Source organism: Siniperca chuatsi, linkage group LG14, assembly GCF_020085105.1.
Source record: "Siniperca chuatsi isolate FFG_IHB_CAS linkage group LG14, ASM2008510v1, whole genome shotgun sequence".
Taxonomy (NCBI): Eukaryota; Metazoa; Chordata; class Actinopteri; order Centrarchiformes; family Sinipercidae; genus Siniperca; species Siniperca chuatsi.
This window is the reverse complement of record NC_058055.1, coordinates 18,676,160-18,702,816: the sequence shown is the minus strand read 5'-3', so window position 1 is coordinate 18,702,816 and position 26,657 is coordinate 18,676,160. Positions and strand designations below refer to the sequence as shown.

General features: G+C 39.1%; 1 long non-coding RNA gene across 1 annotated transcript; it reads right to left on the bottom strand.

Annotated features, from left to right (window-relative positions):
• Positions 1 to 10,770: 10,770 nt before the first annotated feature.
• Positions 10,771 to 23,717, bottom strand: LOC122888070. Its single transcript, XR_006380649.1, has 3 exons — positions 23,644 to 23,717; positions 23,297 to 23,397; positions 10,771 to 10,897 (listed from the first exon to the last, which is right to left on the bottom strand). It is a non-coding gene; the product is annotated as an uncharacterized LOC122888070 (long non-coding RNA).
• Positions 23,718 to 26,657: the final 2,940 nt, after the last annotated feature.

Sequence of the window (26,657 nt, the reverse complement as noted above, 5' to 3'; positions counted from 1 at the left end):
ATACAGTATTTCTGATTCTGATTTCTGATTTCTATAATAAGACCATGAACCAATGTTCAAGGTCAAATGCTATTAACTTTCTATATTATGAAACAAGTCTACAGCCATGCTAGCAGGACTTAGGAACAGGGCTGTTCTGAGCTGAGTGCTAACATCAGCATGCTAACATGTTCACAATGACCACCAGTACAGCTGATGCTGACGGGAATGTCATTAGTTTTGCAGATATTTGGTCATAAACCAAAGTATTGGACGAATAAAATTTTGATTTCTTGATGGTGCTAAAGTCAGGGCATCACCAAAGTTATTACAATTCATCCTCAGGGGAACATGAATGTGCATACCAATAGTTGTCGAGACATTTCACTCATAGTCACAAAAGTCCACCTCATGGTTGTGCCAGGGGAAAAGTCAGTTGATTACCAAAGTCAGTAGGATTCATCGTCTCGGAACCATAATGAGTGTATAAAATGTTGTGCCAATCCATCCAGTAGATGTTGAAATATTTCACATGATAAGTGAAAACTTTGACCTGCTGGCGGTATATCTGCACTACATTTCAAGGTAATCCATCCAATAGTTGTCAAGACACTGCAGTAAGAAACAAAAATGTCCGCCTGCTGGTGACGCTAGAAGAAAAGTCAGGGGACCACCAAAGTCAGCATGCCTTATCCTCTGGGGACCATGAATGTTGGTACAAAATATCATGGCAATCCATCCAAAAGTTGTTGAGATATTTCAGTCTGCACCACAGTGTGGGACCAACCGATCGACAGAGAAACCGTCATTTCCATCCCTAGAGCCAATGTATCCCAATCTTAAATTACTGAATTGCTTACTGAACTGCTCTGCATTCATATGAGTTGCACTCTAAGACCTCAATCTAAAGTCTCAACTGAAACATTTATAAAAGTGCGCCAGACAGTCATGATCTCTGGCAGCTAAAAAGTGACACGTACAGCACGGCACAATGCCAGGTCTGAAGTCCTTGATTCGGCGTCAACACGATAGAACCAATGAAACAGTCATCTAAAGGACAGTGGAGAGTGGTGAAGAGGGAGTCTGCTGGGCTAGATACAAGTTCTTTTGTGTCACCAAAAAGACATTTCTGTTTTATTTGATAGAGATGGTTTGTGTCAGAGATGATAAGCAGAGGGAAGAGGGGCATGGCAAAGTTCACAAACTTAAAATGTGATTAAACTTCCATAATGGAAGCTTTGGGTTGTTGAAGCAGAAGACAATGTGGTATGGAAACAGAACAAATAGAGAATATAAAAATAAGATGAGCAATTGCAGCAAAGATTGGAAGAATAGTATAAAAAAAGGATAAGTACAGCATCTTCAAAGACCAATTCATGGTTTAAGAGTGGAATTCAAAGTGTGTATTGCTGGATAATCACATAATCAGACACAATATGATTAAACATGATTCAATTCAGTTCACTTCAGTTCAATATTTCTGCCCACAAGGGAAGACACTCCTTATAGCCAGAGGCATAAAAAAGTACACATATGTGAATATAGACTTAACACCCTGAGCTCTTATGCCAACTCATTACTTTATGTTAGACAGTGGACTCAATGTAGCATGAACCTGAGCTTCAGTGTAGGTGTTCTGCATAGTGATACAAATGCCGAATATGGTACAAAATAACTGTAGTGGCCCAACTCCCCTTTGAAAGCTAGAAACAAAAGAAACAAAAGGTGCAAACAAAAAAACTAACTCCCATTAATTAAAAATACAGTAAATAGAGTATAGAGAAACGGTTATGCTCTCTGCTAGTGGGAACAAACTCCCATCCTCAAAAAGGATATTGGGGTAACTCTTTTTACTGTATGGCTTACATGCGGAGTATGTTCAGCTGTCAGTGCAGGCAGAAAATGTGCATGTGCAAATGTGTGTAAACTATTGACATCATTAAATATACAAATGCAGCACGAATATCCTCATTTTTCATTTGTCTCTTGAATTCTGCCCATTTTTTCTCAAAGATCCAAGTACAGGGAGGTTTTTTACCCTTTTAACAAGGAAAGGCTGCTAAAGTCACATTCCTATTTGCAGACGAAACCTTGGGGAGCAGCAGCATGTGAAGGCATAGATACACTAATTCACACACTCACACCTGGGAGCTGCCCAGTGTTATCACAGCATTATACTACAGTTCCCCTGAAGAACTGAGGGATCCAAATGCACCTTCACAGTGAGACTGGCTCACCAGTCAAATATTGTTTGTTTGTTTGAGCAACAAGGTTTATTATAAGACTGCAACTAACAAAAGATTATCATGATTAATTAATCTGGAAATTTTCTCAATTAATCAATCAATCGTTGATTGGTGGTCTATAAAATGTAAGACATTTTTGAAAAACATCCATCGCAATTTTTTTAAGCCAAATGAACATATTTAAGTTATTTGTTTGTCCAACCAACAGTTCAAAACTTAAAAATATGTGGTTTACTATTATTGAAAAACAGCAAATATTCACAGTTGAGAAGCTAGAACCAGTGAATTTATGGCATCTTTCTATCAACTAACCAATTAATTGACTAATCATTTCAGGTCCAGTTTATTAACAAAGTCAGAAGTAGTGTGGTGGTTTTAACTTCTGCAAAAAATGTTTGTGAGGTAGTCAACCATGCAAAGTATCTGATGTGGACGCCAGAAACTGCAGTTTGTGTCCCATTGTCAACTTTGATTTCTTTTCACCATCATAGAGGTCATTCCCTACATTAACTATGTAGTTTTAGTTGCACAAACCTAACCATAAGAACAGGAGATGACAAACTACCTATTTTGTTGTTTAGGTATGAGGACACTGACACAAACCTTTGTTGCACTACATTTCTCCATATTTACTTGTTGGCAAACATACTGATTACATATTGAGACAATGTATGTAATACTGGGCTATATAAATAAACTTTACTTAACAATACAAAACATATTTAGCAAGGTTTGCAAAATATATCTGTTTCAGATCTCAGCCGAGCAAGGGCTTGTCTTGACAGTTCAAAATCAACCTGGCAAAATCCCGGTAACAGACCCCAAATCTGCATCTGTAATCAGGGATGTCACTGAAGTCATTAAGCAATTTATACATCAGTGATCCTCATTCAGAACCGCTATACACCCTTCACAGGATTGCAGTCCCATAGTTCCACCAATACCCACCACAATGAAATTATCTATGAGATTAATGATCTTGGTCAATGATCCTGAAATACAGTTAAGAGCCTTAACAAATATACTATGCTCTGTTGAATCCGAGCCTATCGTGTCCAGGAGCTGCTGTTACAGCCAACAGAGACAGTTACTTTGAAGGACATTCAGAAGTCACAAAAAGTCCTTTTTCCTATTATTTCCACCCTTTAAACTTAAAGTGATTTTCCTCCATTTATTTTGGAGCTCCTCTAGAGTGTGTCTTTGTTTTCATATTCATGCTTTTCCTTTCAATCCAATGACAATCTACTAGAAGGGCATCTCTGATGCATTACTTGTTTGGAATAAATCAAATCTGAAAAAAGCTAAAATATCTTTAAGGCTATCAACTTGATGGAGTCGGGGACTGTCAATAGTGCCACTGGCAAAGTTTCACTTGGTTCTTGACACTTTAGAGATTCAGTCACTATGAACTGCTCATTTATTCACAAAATAGTGAAAGACTGACCAATAAATGGGGTTACATAAAGGAGAAATGGATGGTTTTCATCAAAAGTAACCATCAGTTGAGTGATCACTCATGTACAGCAGTGGGTCTTAATGAGTTTGATTTTCATCCCCAATCTATATTTAAAATAAAAAGGGGTTTACTGTTTACAGTTGTACTTTTCAGTAGGCTATAATGTAAAAATCACTGGTCTAAATAAAAACAGCATTTCGGCAGAAACTGGTCATTTTCCAAATGTTTGGTCGGAACTCAATTGGTTGGACAAACAACAAATTCTCTACATGAAGCATACACTTAAATCTAAGTTATCAAAACAAAATGTTTCCAATATGCTACAGACCTTAAGTTCACAAGAATTTGTAGAGGCAAGAAGAAGCTTGGCAGGCTAATGACTCAGCTAAGCTAGAGCACAAAGAAAGACAGACTGCAAGAAACAGGCAGAACAGAGCAATAGCAGATCTCTGGGGAGAAGAAGCCACAGAAGAGGAGTGATGGTAACGATGGAGGGAGAACACAAAGACAGTAGAGCAAAGTGGAAGGAAATTATTCAGTAGACCAGGTTATGGGAGTAATAGTCCTATTAATTTTCTGCATACACAATGATACAGACAGGTGACGAGCAGCTACATTAGAAAAATATCTGGTTATCTGTTATAGAGTCAAAAAGTTACAAGACTGTGTGGATGAAAACCTCAGGAGAGAAGTCTACTACAACTCCCAAGGAGTAGCTTACTAGGGTAAAAACATTTAAAATTAATTCACCATTCTTAACATTCTTTTGTCCACATTAAGAGGAAGGTGAAGCTTAAGATTACATTTTGAAGAAAGATTATTCGTCCATTTGGACAATTTTAGCAACTAAAAAAGCAATGAAAAAGTGTTCTGAATTTGTTACTGACTGACTGACTCCATAGCAACGGTTGCTAAGGCTTGTAGTTGCCGTGGTATTTAGAGCTATATGCCTTACCAAACTGACAGAAATTAAGATGAAATATTTATTAATGATTATTATGAGACTCCTGAGTTTCTATGTTGAGGTAAAAGTTTCATATCCCAGTTTGCTCTACATGTAGAATCCGTGGCTTTCTGACTTTCTACTACCATCATCATTTTGTAAAGAGGTCATTATCAACTACATGACTACATGAAAAACTTTTGTTTCAGAATATTTAACCAACCAGACCTGTGGGATTGTGGGACAGATGTAATTTTCTTCCCAGATTCAATTTCAATAAAATCTCATTGCAGGCTTCCAAACGGGTCACTTTTTAAGACTGTGAGAAAGGTGTTTAGCCAAACTGTGCTTAACCTGCTATCCATCTATTGTAGATTAGAGAGAGCATTTGAAAATGGAAGTGGATAAAAGCTGATACCTTTCAGGAGAAAAGTAAGTCAACAAAAACAAACATAATAGTTTTGAAAAATGAGCTCTGACAGATCACTCAAAAGCACACTTTAAATGTTTTGTGTTGCTTCTTTTATAAAGTAGTTGATTCTCCTTTCTGCATTTGATCAGCCTCTCTGTATTCTGGTAGCTTTGAGAAAGGACCAACAAAAGGCATCAGTCCATCACAGAGATGAGAGGTGACCTTGCTAGGATAGGAAAGATCTGCTGTTCGTGTTAGTAAAAGTAACATTTCTCCCTACAACAAAACAATGTAAGAATGTAAATGCAGAGGTCCTTTTAATTAAGTGGTGATGAAAAACCAAACATGCGCAAAACATCTGAATAAAGAGGAATCTGCATTGCATCAGAATGAGACATGGAGAAAACAAGAAATTAACCTTTTTTCTCTATTTTAGCCTCCATATCTACTCATCTGTCAGTGATACTGTATCAAATGTGTACATTAGATTTTTTCTTAACAGTTAAATTTGTTATCGTACAGACTATACCTGTTTCTATGTTAGCCTTGTCCAACCAGCCCAGTATCGCAAGGAATTGCGTCCAGATTAGACGATTACACACCGCACCATTTACATCCAGTGCCAACATTCATTGCTAATAGTTTGGCTAACAAGGCAGAACGTAAAGATCTAGAGTCGAGGTCGAGGTGGTGAATGGGTGCGTAGTGCATATGACGTTCAGAATTCGCCTCCTGTTACAGAACTGCAATTAAAGTTTGCCTTTTTATTAACCGTAACCACAATCTTTCCCTAACCTCAACCAAGTGTTTTATTTACCTAATCTTAGCCATACCTTAACAAGTTGCATGAACCACAATCACACCATAGTTATCGTGTGCAAATACTGTAGAAAGTGGAAATTGAACTAAAACTGCAATGATTAGTCAATTCATTGATCATCAGAAGAAGAATTTCCAACTATTTTGATAATCAATTAATCGTTTAAGTTATTTAACAGGCAAAATTGCCGATTACTCACGTGCCAGGATTTGCTGCTTTTCTTTTTTCATATGATACTTAATTAAATATTTTGGCGTTTTGGACTGTTGGTCAGACAATGCAAGTCATTTGACCAAGTCAGCTTGGGAACTTGTGATGCTCATTCTTCACTATTTTCTGACTGGTTATAGACTAAACGATTAATCAAAAAAAATAATTGCTAGATTAATCAATAATCAAACTAAATTGTTAGTTGCCGCCCTACACTAAATGTTATCTTTTTAAGTATATTTGACAGCATCATTCTGTGGAGTTTTTATATTTACTGCAACAGACCCTTTCTACTGTATACTGTCCCCATATCAAGGTTGTTGTGTATGTTTAACATGTCAAGACTGCTAAAATATTTTTCTGGTGTCCCCGAAATCCAAGTAAATACATCCTGTTGAAGAAAGTTAATAGCTAATAGACAAATTATGTCTCTATCATGGTTTTGTCATATTATTATTCTCACTAAGTGTGAGCTGCAGGGAAACTCTGTTGTTTCAAACAAAGCAATTCAGAGTCTCTGTAATGGAGCTGTTCATTATTAAACAAAAGCCTAAATGGAACATGCATTAGGGAAAATGAAGACACACAGGCATTCACTGTGTCAGCGAATCACAGAGAAGAGGAGCTGAGACTTATTATGTGTCAGTCTGGTTGCATTCAATACCAAAGTCTTTTACCGAAATTGTCACTTAAGAGTGTCAGCGAAATGAAAACAAAAGTGCATTACAAAAGTTAGACTGGTTCTGTTGTTGCTTCACCAGTGTTATCGACAGTATTTCAGAGAGAGACAGCGAGTGAGAGACACTTGGACACTTGATTACGGATAGTTTTGGCCTTGAGGCCACTCACAGCTTTTGAAAACTTTCTAAACTAAACTGAATTTCTCAGAAAGTGGCCTAAACGTCTACACTGAAACTAGTTGAAAGCTGTCTCTCGAGTAATTTCATCCATGGTTGCTGGTTTAAAAAAAAACTTCAGTGATAGGCTCTCTAGAAAGTAGGCCAGCTTTAATTGAATCACAGAAACAGGAAAAAGGTTTTTAATTTGTTAATCTTGAGGCAAAGCATGAATGGTGCAAATTATTTAATTAGTGATGACTGCCCTGGTGAAGGATGCCTACATGACTGACTTAATAATTTTGATTTACCTCAACAGTAAGCCTGGAGTTAGCACTTTTTGCTTTTCTGTCTCTTCTGAAAATAGCACCCAGGCTGAGCTAATTTATTTTTGACTAGGCCTATGTGAGAGCCAGATGTAATGAGAAGGAGCTATAGTGACATGTAACATTGTTACCATGGCACTCTAGATAAGGGAGCAGGCAGGAAATTATTTATTTTCCATTTTCAGCTTTAAGGTTTACTTCTCAATCTAGATTTTATGAAACAGCATGACTGCAACAGTGACTTTAATTGAATTTGGAACTCTGTACTCCGACCTCTAGAAATTCTGGACACTTCATTTCAACTGCATATAGACGCATTTTCAGTTACACAGGAGGTCAGTCAATTTCAACTCACAGTTTATGGCAAGTCACTGGTTCAAAAATAAGTCGTAAAAGATTACATATAAAGCCATCAGCAGCGAATGAGGAGGTGAAATGGACTTAATAACTACTAATACTATCCTTTAATTCTGGAAACTACATCAAAGCAATGTGATTCTGAACAAATTAATGCACATCTCCTTAGCCAACCAGAATTAAATGTACACCCGGAGCACGGCTAGAACAGGGTTATGATATCAAAATCAGCATTCAAATGAATGTTTTTATCACTCTCTTCTAACCTCTGAGCAAGTGGCAAACTGCTCAGTTTAAAGGTTAAGCTTTAGAGTGTGTGCGCAGCATGCACGTGTATTCTTATATATATATATATATATGTACTTACTGTATATGTTAATGCAATGGTAAATATAAAGTCTGCAGTATATTCTTACAAAGTGACCTTTAGCCTCATATTAAAAAGGTCTGACCCACACACAGAGATATTTGCGCAAGACAGTAAATCCTGGTGCCCTTCTAATGTATGGCCATGAACTTTACTTTATGGATTTGATTTTACCCCCCTGTGCACAGTGAATCATGTCTTGCTCCACAGTCTTAGTCTGCATTAGCATATAGGTGATATGTCAACCAGGCAAATCACCTAAGGCAGTGAGAGATGAGGGCAATGTTAATGAGTACAAAAAAGTAGCCACTGCACTTTTGCTGGTAATGTTTCCCATCTGTATTGCCCTGAACATTATCACCCCCAGTTCATATCTCTCACACACAGTTATTCCCCAGGCTGTAGAAGATCAAATCCTGCTGTGGCAGTGATGGATTACATAGAAAATGCTTACAAATTTACTCAGCAATGACAAAAGAGATCTGAACTGAGATATGAATTATGAACTCATAACAAGGTATAAGCATGACACTGGCTCCAGTTGCTAAAAATAATGGCACTGCCCTTAAAATACCCCAAATCTCTGTTTTGAGCCATGTCACCAAGTGGACATTTGGCCTTATGGCACTCCTCGTCTTCCTCTGACTTCTGAGCTGTCCAGGCAGGCGGGACAAAAAGGAAGAAATCTGGGCATTACACAGCCAAACCAAACGGAAGAGAGCTGAGCCTAAGCTGGAAGCACAAGTACAACTCTGTTAAACAAATTAAGTATCAAGCATTGCTGATTCAGCCAAATTTCAAAACTCAGGGTTTGCCAACAAAGCTGCAGAGAAACACTTTGATGCAGGATTTTCACTTTACCCTTGTAAAACTCTGACAGTAAGAATAACTAAGGCTAAATCTGGTGAAAACAAAGTCATATCCTTCTAAAAGCAAAGAGCATGGGAGTCTTAAAAAGGGTAGGCTTTCACCAAAATTAAATAAGGTGGTTAGCGACAAGACTTTTAAATGTCAAGACCGATCCCCAAGGTGCGCTTTGGCTGCCGACTCCACCCTCAGCTGATCCGGTGCAGTTGCTCTGTGACCCCTAGTAAAGGACTGCAATGAATGAATGGGCTATGTTTGTGTATGTAACCCTCCCATTCCCTACAGGTATAACCCAGTTCATTTCACTAAATAAATAAAAGTACTTCCCTGGCTGAATAAGGATTACAAAACCTCAGAGTATGGGGCTCTTGGCTGGATGTTACTTCATACTACATCTTACATGTGATGCTTAATTGGTTCAAGGAAATATAGCATTCACACTAGCTTCAGTTGCCTATACGCTCACTGGTAAAGTAAAAGTTAAGTTAATCCAAGCAAATTTTTTACATCGAGTTCTACATTGGTGAACACACAAATTCACGCTGTTGACCAATAGCAACCTGTTTTGTCAGTGTTGACCTTTAAGAAGACAGAGAGCTTCAGAGTGCAAAATGTAGGAAGCTATCGTAACTGTGTTGCACCATTAACTTTTATATAACCCTTCTGTCTCTGAATATAAACTGCTCCAAAAGAGGTATGGTTTGCACACAGTTAAAAGACAATGATACAAATCATGAATACACTGTGTGAACTTATTGTCCCCCTAGCAACCTACCTCAGCTAACGAGCTTGCTAACAGGCAGTTAGCTCGAAGACCTTTTTTTCCCTCTTCAGTAACTTTTTATTGAATGAAATGATGTACAGTTCTGAGAACAAAATACCCGGGGGGAATAAACAGCCCAGTATAGAGAAAATAGCTCAGAGAACTATTGTGACTGACTAGTGCTAGCATGTCCCCAGCAGGCTAGCGTGTTAGCAGCCCTGCAAGTTGTCCCTACGTCACCAAGCATCTAGAACCAAATATTTTGCGAAGACTTTCAAGTGTGACCAGGCCTTAACACTGATAAACTAAATTAGTCAAACCCAAAACATGTGGAAAAGTTTATATTTTATGAATGGCAGTATTGTAGTCAATCAAGCTGTATGTGTAAATGTGAGCACTGCAAAAATGCCTTATAATGCACTGTATAGGCTTATATACAGTATATAGTATACGCAGAAGCCTTATAAAGTCACTGGAATGTAATTTTCAAAACATCCACAAAGTTGTGGATGGCACCTATTAGCTCAACACCTATTGACACAACATTTATTTTAATTAGTGATGCATCCTTTTAAAGAGTGTAGCAGACATTATCCTGAAGCCGTGAATCGAGTTCTCTCCCTCTCACAGTCAACAGTGTGTTTGTAATCCTGTTTGCAACACACATACACTGTCAAAGTCACTGCCAGGCAAAGCTAAGAAGACAGCAAGCCAGAGATTCACACATACACACACAGCTGCTTATGCAAGCTGCAAGGTAAGCAGTGTACTTTAAGCTAAAATTGCCTCCGTTATACACTTGCAAAAGTTGGCAAGAGCATGGTGTTCAAGAAAGGAAAAGGAGAGAGCATACAGAGAGATGTATGGACGAAAGGATCAAGGAGGGCGAAGGAGAAAGAGGGGGGAGGAAATGGGGTGTGGGTAACTCAACAAATTGGATATCAAATTAGATTATGAGGTTGGACATGTCTGTGCACTCAGGCCTTCTCGCTTTGTCTCATTCTCTATCTGTTTCTATCCCTGTCACACCTGACTAAGAGACCATAATGTGAAAGGATAGTGTGTGTTTGCCCACAGTGAAACACTTTATCCTTGGCCTCCTTCCACTTCCACAAATAGACATATACACAAAGACATACACATCCACACACATACAAAGAAGCACACACACTGCTGACGATGTGTCAGGTCCACTACGGGAAGACGACTGGAGATTGACTTGCAACACCATCTCTTACCGCCATTCTGTTATCTCTCACTTTCCATTTTTCACCACTGGGTAGTACAAGGTGTACAAGGTTGCAGTGTGCTTGACCTAACAAAAAAAATGAACATAGAAAGATATTTGCTACTCCAAAATACAAAATAACGTTTATAGACATAGACATAGACATTTCTGGATGCAAGGGTTCTGTAGCAAAAACTGAGTGGGTGGTAGATTTTGGGCTTCTGCTGCCAACAACAAACACAACACAACAGCCTTTTTTGTTGCCGTCATTCATGCTCTTTTGTCAAAGTGGATGGCAGTTGCTCTTCACAGAGGCAGCATTCAGTGGTAGGTTGTAGGTTTCATAAGCAGTTCTGAACACATGACAAGATCTCCTCACTGGGTGCAAAAAAACATTTGTGTGTGTTTTTGTGAAACTAGCAGCCTCTCTGTCAGATTTGGATCTGACAGAGAGATTGGAGATTGTACTGAACATGCCACAGCAAAAACTGCCCCAAAGCAGTCACACATACAATGTCAAACAAAACTTTGAATGTTAATACAGTGGCCACCAGAGTGAGACAGGGCAAAGAGAGATTGGGGCTACAGTGAAAACAGAGAAATGTGTGGAATAGTGAAATCAATCGAGCTGAACAGAGCAACGCTAAGGTCGATAGCTACGCATCTGTATTCTCAGAAGGAGCCCTCTCACAAGGCTCTATAGCAGGGATTATCAATCTTTACAAGACCATGACCCCAGTTTTAGTACCCATAACTGGCCTGATTGCAGCAATTAACTGTGAAATTGAGTATGGCATTATTTTATATTTTCAAGAATCTCTGCATTGCATAAGAATGACTATGCATTTCAAACTTATTTTTTATCATAGATTCTTTAAACAAATATAATTAATTATTAGAAACTCAACTCTCAAATCTGTATAACAAGCGACCATATTTGGGGTCCCAAAAGGCTATTTAAGTTTTGCCACTCTATCATCATGACCAAATCTCCAAATCTATTGCAATTAATGGGAACTCATTATACAACGACAGAAGCAACGCAGTTCCTCATCCACAAAGTCTTCAAAAACTAGTGGAATAGCAGGGTAACTCATTACACAACACCTGTGACCACAGAACTGGAGTTAAAACACTATTTTACACTTTGGTTCTATTTTATACAGAATTTGCCTTTTGACCCCTAACGTTACCCTTAAAATATCTAACCCTGAAACATTGAGCCAGTAAATAAATAGGAAGAGCGCTGACAATCACACAGCTGCAAAATCTTCTCCCCACATGTTCCAATGAAAAAGGCTGATAAAGTCTTTTCTTGTAAAATACATGTGATTAGCAGTGGTAGGGCCTGGGCTGCTACAAAAATATGCAATCACAAAGCCAATGGGCAAATCCCAGCTTAAATGTGGGTTAACCAACAACACTGTCCCTATAGCAAAGAGCTGCTTTGTGTCCCTCACCATGGCCTTGCATTCTATATCAGAAGCCAACCCACACATGGGGCCAAAACAATGCAACCTCCCCGCTGGGATGAGGGTAGAATGTTTCATACTCAATCACCCAAAACCATGACCTTCTAATGCATGAAGGATGGATTTTGAGTGTGTCGCTTGTCACAGATACCCTCTTATCATTATACCATTGGGATGAAGTGGCAAGGGATGCAGATCACTCATTGTTATAGTCAAAGTCAAAGCAAGTGTTGAAAGTGATGTCAAAGAGATCTGCCAGTAGAGGCTGAAAGGCTCTTTGGAAAAGAGCCTCAAGAACCAAACATGATTGCCACTGTGGGACCAAGGAACCACTGGACTTCAGGCTGAACACTGGCCAAAAACCAATCTCACTACAGACGCTTCATGTAATGGGGTGATGGCTGACACACACACACATAGTAATAGTGGGAATGCAACTGTCAATTCTCAAAGAGAAGCTGGAGCACAGAACTAATGGATCAACTCAACAAATCAATGCCTTTTTGCTTAACGCCACTTCTGAAAACCCAGTTCTTTGGCTTTAAATCTCAAAATGGTGGATTAAAGACACACATCCCAGGTAGTCTGCACAGCTCCTCCAGACAATCCTAGAAGCACAAGTGTGTCCCTCTCAGGGTTCAAGGCTAAATGTGCAACCTGTAAGAGATCTCCCTTGCACTCAGAAACTGTCGATAAATTATCTTTAATGCCTTGAGGACAGAAAGAAGACAGAAACACCAGAGGTAGTTAATGCTTGAGGGATAATAATGTTCAAAATAGCCCTTTTGGCAACTGTGGAGCAACGAGGAGACCTTCTGTACCCTTCAACCGAAGAGTAATCAAGCTTTAAAAAGCTTAAGCCATGATGCCTTCAAAGAGCCACAGATTTTGTCCACCAAAGGAGAAATGAGAAATGAAAACTGGCTTTGTTGCCATAGCCACACATTAGGTACCCTCCAGCAGATGGTGATGTGTGATGTGAATCACTTTGTGACCTTACTCTGTAAAAGGTGCTAAACTAAATAAACTTTACTTACTTTACTTTACTTTCTTACTACTACTAAGAAAAGCAGGGGCCACAATTTTGTAAGCATTCAACACTGTCTTGTTGCAGAGACATGTTGTCTTCAGTTTCACACCTCACACTTCATCTTCTTCCAGTAGGGAGGCAAGTAGCTGTGGTGGATATGTGGCAGGGGGTGCAGGCATCACTACACTCCACACTCCACCTCACTTTGAAAACAGCAAAACTCCACTCCAAACAATGCTGCCATTTTGCCAATGATAGAGCCTGGCATTCAGCGAACTACAGCTGGTCTTCAATCCCAGTGGTGCTGGAGTTAGCATGAAGTCAATTCAGATAGCAAGGGTGACTTTTAAGCATAAACACAGTTTGTTATTGCAAAACATTCCACACTGTAGCAAGTATAATATAAATGAGGTGCATCAAGCATTTTCAATCAAAATGCTTGACGCGAAGGTTGTAAGTTGCCTGAGGCAAAGACGCTTTTACAGCAGTATTTCAAAGCCAAGCATTTTGGCTTCCACAAAAGGGTTCACTTCTCAGCCAGGCAGACATGTTTACTCAACAAAAACATTGTTTAATATGGTAAAATTACAAATAGGTTGATGTATCTGTCATGCAAAAGTAGATAAGGGAATCTAAGAGAAGATGTTAAGTAGCAATGTACATTACACAAGGGTGTACATTGCAAAAATGTCCCGGGATCTGTCACACTGCTCTGCTGAAAGCATGCACTGTAGAAAGTCAGACTTTTGTGATGGCTACATTGTTGTTCACTCAGTTCATTCACCAGCTCTGCTTAATTAATATTTATACCAAAAAGGAATCTGATCTTCCTTTCTAACCTTAGATGCAGATCGACTATCCAGACAATTCAAAATGTTTTGTCAAATTTCACTCCTACTGACTTCCCTAACTGAGTAAGTAAGTAATGGCGAATCAAGTGATTTATAAAAGAAAAATAATCTCATGCTGATGTCTTCCTGTGATGCACCCTAGACCCCCATCTCCACAACAATCACTGTCTACCCTACCTGTTCTTTTTGATGTGGCTGCCAAGACAATCACAGTGCATGCAGTCACTAAGAGGAATAAAATGCTCTCTATGCCAAATAAGACACTCTCGCGGATGAAAGTAGCCTCACAGGTAGAAATGAAACCTCCATGACAGATATACACAGACAGACAAACACAGTTGTTCTCTTGATGACACACTCTCCCTCAGTCACACACACACACTTGCAAGCACACAGTCATTGAGCCAAAGAGACAGGAGGGATTTGGCCAAACGAGCTGCATGTGAAAGATGAGTGTTGAGTGTAATCCCTGCAGAAGGTAAAATAGACTGGGGAGGTTTTATATAGAAGCCGGGGAGCAGGGCTGAGAGTGTCACGTCCTGCTGTGGCTTTGAAGACTGGGGTTGGAGAGCACAGAGCCAGATAGGACGGGGAGAACAGGGAGCAAGCATCTGTTTTTTTGGTTTGGTCGGTTGGGCTGTTTTATGTGTGTCTGTCTGCCTGCCTGCTTCTCAGTCTGTACATTTCTTTCCCTTTTCTGTCTTGTCCTATTTTCCTCTGTGTCTTTGTCTGTATTGTTCTCTGTCTGACTGACTTTCTCTATGAACATAAGATGAATCTTTAATGATCCTCTGTAGAAACTTTTCCAGAAGCAAAAGTCATAGAATAAAGCAGGGGAGAAATACAAACATGAAAACACAGTAAAAGGAATTGGGATTATATAAAGTTATCTGAGCTGTCAAATAAAAACCTTGTAAATCAAAAATGTTTTTCCAAAACTTGTTAGGAACTAAGAAAAGCAACCACTTTCCTGCACAGTTAATTTATGATCCCATGCTATGGAAATCTGAAAGGGGTTAATAAGCCCAAGACATTGAAATGGTTTGTCAAAAGAAATAACAATCTTTAGCTAAAATGAAGATGACCAAAGCTGAAATGTTTTGGCTGTTGAAGAATAAAAATGGCAGCAAGAGGTAACTGTTTGATTTCTGTTCCCAGAAATTATGTAATATGCACAGCACACTCATGTTTACCAACCCCACCAAAGGATATCAAAGTGACAGAGGTCGAGTACCTAACATTGGTGAAGGCAGCTTTGGCTAGACAGAGTGCTCATGCATTACCATTTATAGGACACAGTTTTTATTTCACTGTCAGGTTTTGATTGATCACTTCCTCTGAACAGAGATGATTTCCTGTCAGTGACGTGACTGAATCTGCAGACAGAATTTAATTTGGGAAAATATGTTTAATATAGCTTCTCACTCACAGGTGGTGGGACACTCTTCTCTACTGCTGCTCCACTTCATGATTTAAGCCAATAAGACTTGTGTAAGCCAGTGGCTCAGCTCTAGAAATGGCAATTATGTTGGTGCTGAATGGATGGCAGACATTGGTGATCCCCTGAATTTTTATATGACATGAATTTCCACTTCCATTAATGCTTACATAGCATGCCAACAGGCTAAAGTGATGTTGCATGTTTACATGCTAACATTTTAGCTTTTTACCAATGAAAGTTGAGCCAAATTGAAAATGTAGAGCTGAGCCTGACACCCCTTTTGATTAAGTAACATGGCCTTTTGTCGGGTGCCACCCTCAGGCCAAATTTTGCATTTTTTTTTCCTAACAAGTGGTATGCATCTAAGAATAGTGTTGTGTGTTCAACACTTTTGTTTGCTGGTGTATAATGAGGATAACAGCCTTGCATGGCTACAGACATGTAGTCGTTTTACATGAAAAGCTTGCCTAGTGTAACTTGAACATGTGTAACTCTCCCTCTCATCTCTTCATCTGCATTGCAACACTTCCTCCCTCGAGCACTGTGTCTCTTCTAACTGCTTTCCCTCATATCAGCCTCCATATCTACCTCCCCCTTCTCCCTTCATCTTCCCTGGTTTCACCCACCACCCCACCCAACCATCTCTAACTGTCAGCAGTTAGATCAAAGTATCAGGACATGGGGTATTTAACCCATCACTGGTCCGGCGGATCAGCACCTTCTAAAGTCCTGCTGGCAGACTGACACACACACACATTTACATGTATGAGTCATAGAGTCATGAATCATGCTCAACCAGAGATATATGTGTAGCATGTTTAAACACCAATACATCGTTTTGATGAACATTTGAACATTTAGCTATGTTTGCATTTTTGCCATACAACAATCTGAAGAGCAGAGGCTATTACAATAAGGACTTAAATTTAACATGGCAATGGATTATTATTGCTAAATGCTATAATACACCTAGAACAATTAAATCCATAATTAAAAAGTTTCATAATTTATGAGTATTTTGTTTCCTTAATTTGATTTGAAAACGAGCGATATCAAAGATAGTGACGTTTTTACGTCTTAAATCTCAGAACAGAAAGATGGGATTATTAAAAAATCTGTAATGGTACATATTAAAATGTTTATGTATTCCTCCTGGTAGACATGATGCCACCATAAGAGATTTTCCATTTTCTAGATAATGTAAAAATGATCTTACTGCAATAAATATATTACATTGGAAAAGGCTAATAACTGGGGAAAGCCATTTTTTTTTCTTCTCTTCTTACTGAGACTTTAAATGCATTAAAATGTACTGGAATTGTTCCACACACACACACAGCATGGATGGCATTATGCAATCTAGTCAAAAAATAAATGGCAAAGATAAGACACAAACTTTACAACATTCATATTCTGCATATGTATGTGCATGCATTTGTACACCGAAAACCGAACAAAAAGGTGCGCACACACGCGTACACAACAAGAAGAACTCCTAAGCCTGCAAGGAGAGAGAGGAAAAGAGGACAGGTTATTGGCCTTTAAAAAGCAGAAAGTGCTGATGCCTGCCATCGATTGATATCTTTCATCTGTTCGATGGGGCGAATGCATGCATAATCGCAATTACAGATGGGTCTGATCTTTAATCTACAGCCGATTCATTTTTGTCGATGCCTTTCATTTATATTCATTAGCTCTTTGAACCTAAAAGGATAGGCTAGATTTCCTTTCACACTGTTGAGGTCAGATGCTGCTTGCTGTCACATAACTTTTGTACCACAGAGTTTCATTCTCTCTCTCTCTCTCTCTCTCTCTCTCTCTCTCTCTCTCTCTGTCTCTCTCTCTCTGCCTCTCTCCCTCTCTGTCTTTATCTCTCTATATCTATCCATCCATCCATACCATCAGCCATCAAATCCATCCACATCTCAGGAAAGTTACCTTGTCCTTTGATTGAGGATACATTGCTGAACATCTAAACTAAACTTTGTGGGAAAAAATAGCTGCCTCATCGGTTTTCACAAACTCTCAATGTGAATGCTCCTGCTAGAACATTACTTCAGTTTCAAAGTGGTTTCATCATAAAATGTGTTCCTTCATAATATCCAAAGAGAGCAGAGGAGAGGCCATAAATTAGCACATTTATCACTCTTTCATCAGAGTTGCCAAAGTAAGCTACTGTTTGAAAGTGAGGGGAAGCAGACGAGTAAGACAGAACATTCAAAGGTTTCCCAAAGGGAGAAAAAAAGCTAAATGTGAGCCCTCAAGGTCTCACCACTAATTGACCTGAGCCTTTGCAAATTGTTTGTGAAGATACTTCACATAAAATAATAATTGTCTCGACATATTTTTTTTAACTTTGCAATTTCAAGACACAAACACAAAAAGGAACATGCCTGTGTTGCTTCTACATTTTTTAATTATAATTTTTTAATAATTACAGCCTTTGGGATTTACAGTATGTGTCAAGCATGTGAAAGAAACCATTAATCAATCCATCAAGTGACACCATACAGAGACATGTCTTTTCATGCTGTCAAGTTGTGAAGGCTAGTATGGAGCACTGACAGCTTGAAGAAGCTTTCTCGAGCACCTGAGCTCTGACTTACAGGCCTGCCTTTTCTAGCCTTTCACCTCGACCTAACCTCAGAAGTGCCATATTTTTAAGTGCTGTGATAAAACATGACAGGCTAGCAAAGCGACTCCATAAAAAAAACGCAATTACTGTAATGGGTATGGCAGGACGTTCAGTTTATGTATAAATGGGGGACTATTTTTCTCCTGACCTCTACAACCCTGTCTCAAAGCCATCATGGCTAAAGTGCTATGTGCAGCTAATATTGACAGATCTGTTTGGCAGTGATGATTGGACTATTGATGAGATGGCATGGGGGTTAATATGAGGACAGACACCCAGCAATAAAATCTGTAAACAGCACTTCCCAACAACTTGTGAAGGCTTAGCAGAATTTTGACAGAGGGCTTGCTAACGTATGGTAAAAATGGAAGAGATTGAATTAAATCAAAAAATGTCTTTTGCCAAATGACATGTCTCCTGTTTTAAAAAAAATACAGTACCTGACACCTGCATTTGAGTAAATTGCCTGGTGAGGCAACATGCTGTTTTAGATAACTGAAAATGACTACATACAGCCAAATGCTCATTCACAATATTCTCCCAAGATGTCTTCTACCATGCAGAAAGTGCATATTTATATTTGAAATGCAAAAAAATGTACAATGCCCCTAGACATCTTAGTATGTCAAACTGGTGATGGTAAAAAAAAAAAAAAAAAAAATCCGGGAAGGAGAAACAGTCTAAATGAAGGAGTCCATGTGCATTTTTCTTACTTTACAACATTTTTCCGTCCATTACCACAGAGAAACAGACATAATGATGGAAACCATCCAATGATAAAAAACATCATCAGTTTGACAGCTGGAAAAATCATCTGTGATGGAGTAGCAGTGGTGAAATCATCTGAGACTTTGAGGATATTCTATTGTCACTGAGCCATGCATCATAGAGAGATAAAAATCCAGGGATGAAACAGACTGAATAAAGCACCGACATTTCCATCCTTTTAAACTACATTCATGGATGTCTGTCCTCTCATTTTTTTTATCCCATTCAAAACCAAGTTCTGTCTGAACACTCATGACTCACAGAGCAAGCGACAAACACGGACAGGAGCTTGTTAGCTCATAGCAAACAATTTGTTAGTGTCAGGTTTGCAAGTTGTCAAATCCTTCTTTATTAACAGATGTGAGAACAGACTCAGCACATCACCAATTAGACGACATCAGCAGGGGGCCGGGTGCAACTTGTTGTGGCAGTCGAAATTAATCACTACATCTAGCCAAGCTTAACAATAGTCTATAATTTGAATCATCTGCGTTCATGTCATCATGGTTCATTCACAAGTCATCCATTGTGAATGACTTGTCAGGATCTGCATTATGCAAATCCTGTTCCTGTGAGATGACAGCACCGGTCGCCAGATGCACCCTGTGAGGTTTGATTGCGAATGTAATTACTGTTTTTCAGATTAATTTGTCAGTAAATTTGCCCTGACTATGTGATGAAAACATTGGCGGATTTTAATCATTTTACAACATTAACCTTTTGGTTGTTAACAATCATGAATCTCTCCGGTTGAGCGATATAGAGGGGAAGAGTCAGTGACGTTTGCTCCCCAAGACTTAGTGGGTCTCAAGTCACACGTTTGCTTATGTCTGTCCCTTAAAGAGTGAGTTCACCCAAATCACACAAAAACCATATTTTTCTTCTTAGCTTCAAGCAGATAGTTTTGATTATATGTGCAAGGTTAAACTGAACACATTCATACTAACAGTGAAAGCACGGATGTTTGGGTAAATCACAGGTGGCAGTCGCCCCCTCCACCAGATGAACCTGTGTGAATGTGGAAGTTATTCAGTCTCAAAAGGCTAGTGTGAAATTGGTTTTGATGCATAACATTTAAGTTTTTGTCTAACCTCCACTGTCTGGATGTGAAACTGCCGTGTAACCCTTGCCGGCATCGGTTGCTAGCTTATGATTATAAATTCATGGTTCTTTGCATTGTAATCAGACTGAATACATCATTGAACAAAAATGACGAAAAGGGACATGAAACTGTAATAGTGGGATTTCAGCCAGGAAATTATGTATGTGTACCCAGCCCAGCCATCAAGAGATCAGCAGAACACCGCAGGCAACAATGGTGTTGAATAAAAAGTTACATTCATGGAGCAGAAGTTTGTGGATTTTACTTTAGCAGCTGATAACAGCCCAGTAAGTGCGGTTTTAGTGACTTGCAGGTGAAAAGATGTGTAGCCGTCTATTAAAAGAGGACTGAATTTCGAAATGTTTTAGTTCTTTAGATTATAACCTCTGAGGACTATATTTTCAACATGTAACAAGTTTTATGGGATCCTCTAGACATATTTCTTGGCTAAAGCATTTATAAAAGTCAAATCTTTTACATACATTGCAGCATTATTGCGCAGGTGTAAAAGTGAGATGCCTCAACCCAAATTTGTCTATTGGAATTGTATTTGTTCTGCTGAAAGTATCAAACTACATTTTAAAACCTCAATGGCCACATGAAGAAAAGACAATGTCACTCAGCAATTTTTGCCTGAGGGATCTGTTGGTCTTACTAAAAGAGAGAGAGACATTTTGCCTCACTTTCAGCCTGCAGGCATGAACTCCTTCATATCCAACCTCTTCCATTTCTTGGTCTTTTCAATGTTTGGAGAAATTTAAACAAGCTTAACTTTTGCAAGAGATTAAATTTTATGATTTCTTGTGGTGACATGCTTACCTCCCTGCACTCAGTTTAATCATTTTATAAGGCGGGTGGGGGCGGATATCTGTGATAAGTTCTGTTTACCGATGTGTTCTGGTTGAAGGGGAACAAACAGTGTTGCTTTCCAGCCAGCCTTGTTGCACTGTTTGCACACTTTTCCAATAAAAATGTTTTACAATCCTGCAAGTAACTGGAAAGAAAATAATCATGTACCTAAGCACAAAGTATTTAAACAGACAACCACCTGGGCAATAGATTCTGAATGGTGTGCATGTAGAAAGCTTATTGAATTAGACTTCTCTGCAAGTCACAAATGCACATTAGGGTATAGCTTTTGACTTTACACTTTGCTTTGATTTTACTTTGACTGGATTTTTTGCTTATTCACACTGCTGTTAGTCACTTACAGTATGTGGCTCTCCTGGCCAAGTGCAGAAGGAGGATTTTTAATCTCAATGAGACTTCTTTTCCGTGACCTTCTCTGACTTAATTAGATATTCCCACCAAATACAAAAGAAAGAGAGAGACAGAGAAAGAGACAAAGAGAGACTTAAGTTAGTTCAGCATAAGAGCACTCCAAGTCCTAGAAAGTTGATAGGGTTGCGTAACTCAATTTCCTCCAAGTCCAGGAACATCATGAAGATAATGGACTTCTTGTCAAAAGAACAGGGGCTTGCTGGTGTGAGATGCCAGCTGTGCACACACACACACACACACACACACACACATACTGTAGTACATGAATTTATGTAAAGAGAAGCATGACTAAAGATGTTGGAAAAGTAAAGGGATATAAATGTTTTTTGAAGAAAAGAGAGACACTGGGGGAGAGAGAGGGATGGAAGACAGAGATAAAATGAATTGGAAGGAGGAATGCATATTTTAGCTGGAGGATAAAGAGAGACCCTAAGGGAAATGCAGCAGGCAGAGGAAAAGCAAATTGACCAAAGAAAGAATAGAAAGAGGAGGGAGATAAAGTACTGAGAGGAAGAGAAAGACAGAGGAGGAGGTAAAGAAAGGACAAATAATTTGGCTGGTGGTTTAAATGACACCCTTAGGGAGAGAGCAAGAGGGGGAGAGATGAAGAGGCTGAGAAAATATTTCAAGAAAAGACAGTGACAAAAGAAAGAAAAGGAGAATTATATGAAAGCATTCAAAGGTTAAATAATTTTGCTTGACGATCCAGCAACACACAGGCACGCTGATAGAAAGAGAGAGAGAAACAAGCGGGGGGGAAACAACGGAAAGACAGAACAAAAATCGAAATACAGAGGGAAGGAAGGAAGGAAGCAGGGAAGCAACGATAGATAGTTTGACTGGAGGATTAAGAAGGACCCTGAGAGCCATCCCAAAGGAAGGGAGGATGATCAGAGAGAAGCACTGACAGTTGGTGGAGATTTAAATTCTCACAAGTTTTACATGAATTACCAAGGGGTTTTTATAGGAGCAAGGAGTTCACTTAGAAGTTTGTGCCCGCTGATGAAAAATATGTGAACCACCTGCAGCCTCAACAGGCTATATTTGCATTGTAGCCCCGGCTTGCGTCTTTGCCGATTTGTCATCAGTAAGTGATTTACGGAGAATGTCCTCTCAAGAAACACGACAGCATCAATCTTTTAAGCAAATGCCCAAAAACAACATACTGTATGTTTACTTTGAAGTGACACAGGAGATCACTGTTTCCTTCTCGTTTCAGCGTTGGTTTCTTTTAACCATGACCTGATCATTCCCCAGCCTCAATCAAGTGGTTATTGCTTTAACAATGACAACAAACGTCCCACAACCTTAATCAAATAGTTATTTTAACCCAAACCATAATCTTTCCCTAACCAAGTCATTTTGTTTGTGCCTAAATCTAGCCAAACTTTAACGATAGCTGTAGAAGATCAGAAAATGGTTTTCATTTTGAAACAGTGATTTGTAACAGAAATTATGTCCTGACAAGTCGGCCGTCAGATCATAAAGCACTTGTAAGTGCCATTCTGACAGGCAATTACAAACTATGTATTTTTTCATTTAATTTGAAGGACTTGTTGGAAAAACCTATTACATAAACATTGTGGATTTCCCCTTAATTTCCTCCACTCTTCCACTAGATTTTGGAGCCTGGCTGCAGGGATTTGCTACCACAAGATTATTAGTGAGGTCGTAAGGCAAGCGCTTAATTTGTGCCCATAAGACTTCCTGCAGGAGTTGAGAGTTTACCTCCAGACATTTAAGAGTTAATAAGGGCTAAGCTTAACATGTTGTTGCAGTAGTGAGAAATCAATTATCTCTTTCTATATACACACAAATACAGCACTACTGTTTTCCCAGACTTGTAGTGTTTCCCTCACACATATTTAACCTTCTGCTCAACAGTGAAAGTGCATTTTCTACTCACCATTTTTTGAATGTTACATTTCCCTGTTGCCCATTCATTGCCTCAGTTTACGACCTGAAGCGCTTAGTGAACAGCAAACTACAAAATGCTGTACAGTACATCTGTTGGACCATGTGTGTCATCCATGTGGGAATAAGTGAAGAGAGAGAGACAGAGCAGAACGAGACGAGTGTTCAAACATGACAGTTTGATATAGGAGTTGTTAGATGTTGCTCATTCATGTTTACCAATAAATGCATTAAATATTCAGAGGGCCATACAATATTACACATGCACTCGAGTCACACACAAACACATATGCTGTATATATAACAGTACTTATACAACAGAGATTCAGCTGCACTCACCCATTTAAAACGGCATAAATGCAAGAGAAACTCACATATGCCACCGCCTCCTTTAGATGTCTCCTTGGCTACCACTGAGATTGGTGTTGAAACGATTAGTCAGTTAATCAATTAGTTAACTGACAAAAAATTATCTAAAATCATTTAAGTAGTTCATCAGACAAAAAATGCACAACACTCACTGGTTCCAGGTTCTCAAATGTGTGGATTTTTCTCTATTTTTCTCGTCAATTGTAAATTGAATACCTTTCCGTTTAAAGCGGTGGTCACACCACAAAGTGACATTTGCAAATCACCTTCTCTGTTGTGGAACAGTTTTTACTCCGCCAGAGGAGGTTAAATAAAAGTGAACAACAGAGCTAATAAGCTAAGAATAGCTTCCTCTATTCTGTATTCTCCAGCTCTCCGTCCCCTCAAAGGTCAGTGCTGTCAAGACGGCTCGCTATTGGTCAATGATGCGAATTCAAGTGTCAAAGTTCACCAAAGTTGAACTCTACACAAAGCATTTGCACAGATTGATTTTGCCTCATCCTTGAGTCGCGGAGATTCCATTGGAATTAATTGATTTTACCATTTTAAATCCTGGAGTGTCCTGGCCTTTAAACTGTTGGTAAAGCAAAACAAACCATTTAAAAGATGTCACCTTGGGTCCTGGAAACTTATGATGTCCACTTTTCATGTTGTTTAACAACAATTAATCCAAAAAAATAATCAATAGGTTAATAAATAATAAAAATAATCATTAGTTGCAGCCCTAACTGAGAAGAAGTTACAAGTTGGATGAAAGCATCCCCCAATAACTTTCAGTCTTCTCTGGGATCAAAGCTGTCACCTTCCACATACCAAACAACCTCTCCGCTCAAAATGCAAGCTCACAATTTGAAAAGGTACGGAGTTTCAGGAGGTACATTGTTGAGAGTTCGGGGCCTAAAGAAATGGCTAAACTGAGTTGATCGTAAGAAAGAGTTCAAACCTGCAGGATCAGGTTGTAACTGCACTTTGACCTTCACTTGACAGTCTGTTGTTGTGTTGTGAATTTTGGCAGACTGGGCAAGAGTCTTGTCACTTGTGATGGAAAGGTCTTGTAGAGAGCGGGATTTTCCTAGGAAAAAAACAGCTCAGTCTTGTCAAGATTGAGGTTGTGATGGTGGGCAGATTTCCAACTGCAGATATTAAGGAGAGCAGAGACATGTGCTTGAATCTTGGTGTCAGAAGAAAGAAAAAGTACAGCATCACAGCCATGGCAGCAGCAGGAGATGTTGTGCAATGTGGTCATTGGAGCAAACTATTTGGTACAGATGGTAGAGCCTAGTTGAGAGGGTGTACTGTGAAAGAAAGTGGTAACTCAGAGCACAAACCGTTGGCAGATCCCCAGGTCAGCACAGGTGGCAAGGAGCATCTGGTGGTCAACATTTAAAGGGCAAGAATGATGGAGAGGGAAGAACGTGACATAAGACTGAGAGAGTTGGCCAGACGTTGCATGTTGCAGTATCACAAAACACTGGTCAGAGTCGTGTCTCTGTCGTAACACATCAGGAAAGCGTTTTTTTCTGGCTACCGAGATAAGAAGACTAAAACTCTACAAACACGCTTAGTGGCTCTATGAGGCTGTACTTTGAGCTAAATGCTAATATTAGCATGCTAACAGGCTTATGTTTAGCTGGTATGATGTTCACCATCTTAGTTCAGCATGTTAGCATGCGAACATTTGATAATTAGCACTAAACACAAATTACAGTTTAGGATGATGGGAAAGTCATGAGTTTTGCAGGTATTTGGTCATAAACTAAAGGTTTGGACAAATTAAAATTTGGAGCTGATGATGCCACTAGATGAAAGTTAAGGGATTCATTCATTCATCCTGAGAGGGACACAAATGTCTATACAGTCTCTACAGTACTTATTTTATTTTCTCTCCCTTTCCTTTTGTATCTTTCTCTCTTTCCTTTCTACTCTCCCACTCTTGTTACTTTTTTATCTCTTTCCTGTAAATCCAATTTCTCCTTCTGAGGTTCTCTGCCCTCTTTTCTAAATGATTATAGTCCAACCACACCCTTTCTCTGCTCCCTCTGTGGGCCCTTTACAGAATCATATTAGAAACATTACTGAGCAAGGCCACGTAGGGATGACGTTAGTGGAATGGGCTCGGAGTGAAAAAGGAACATGCGTATGTCTCTGCATGTTTAATAATTTCCATGAGAAGGCTAATAATCTGTAGACTAAATATAAACTAAAGATTAAAAGGCAGGCACCTCGACAAAAAGTAGCCATGTAAAAGAAAGGTGGATGGTTCAAACTCAGGGTTGGAAAAGTTCCACTTCGCAAAATGACTGCTGTGAAAGTACCACTACTGAAGTTAATTAACCTCAAACTGTTCCAATGGTGCTGCACAATGACACAAAAGACTTTGACTCTACTGGCCAGGTCCCAGGTGTCTGTGGTAAATGTGTGTGTATGAGAGAAAATAAGGGCAATATTGAAATAGAACAGTATGTACATTCAGCAAAATATCTCAAGATAGATAAATATAAATAAACATAGACATAAATACATCTAATGTGTAATGTTATTTGCAAGTATGAGCAAATCAAAGAGGCCATTGCAAATTGTCTGTTTCATTTATAGTCTTGCTGGGAATCCATATTAATCCTACTGAAGCTTTCGGTCTGTTTAATCCACACCAACTCTGACCTCCGTTCAGCAGCAGCTCCTGAGGTGCTGAAAGGCTCACTGATATCAGAAATTTACTGGAAAAAAATAGTTTTTATGTAGGCTACATGAGGATTTTACAGGAAGAAAAGCATTGTTTATATATCAGTCATTACAGACACCTTTAATAAGTCCACAGCATATGAACAGCAGGAGATTAGTCTGATTTAAACAGCTGTCTAGAGATTACGCTTCACTAAGCGTGCCAAAGGAAAGAAAAAATAGATGTTGAGCGTAAAGAAATGTGGGGGGTCCCACAGTGACGCATGTCTCGAAATCAGTGTGGATTGAAACATTTAATAAAA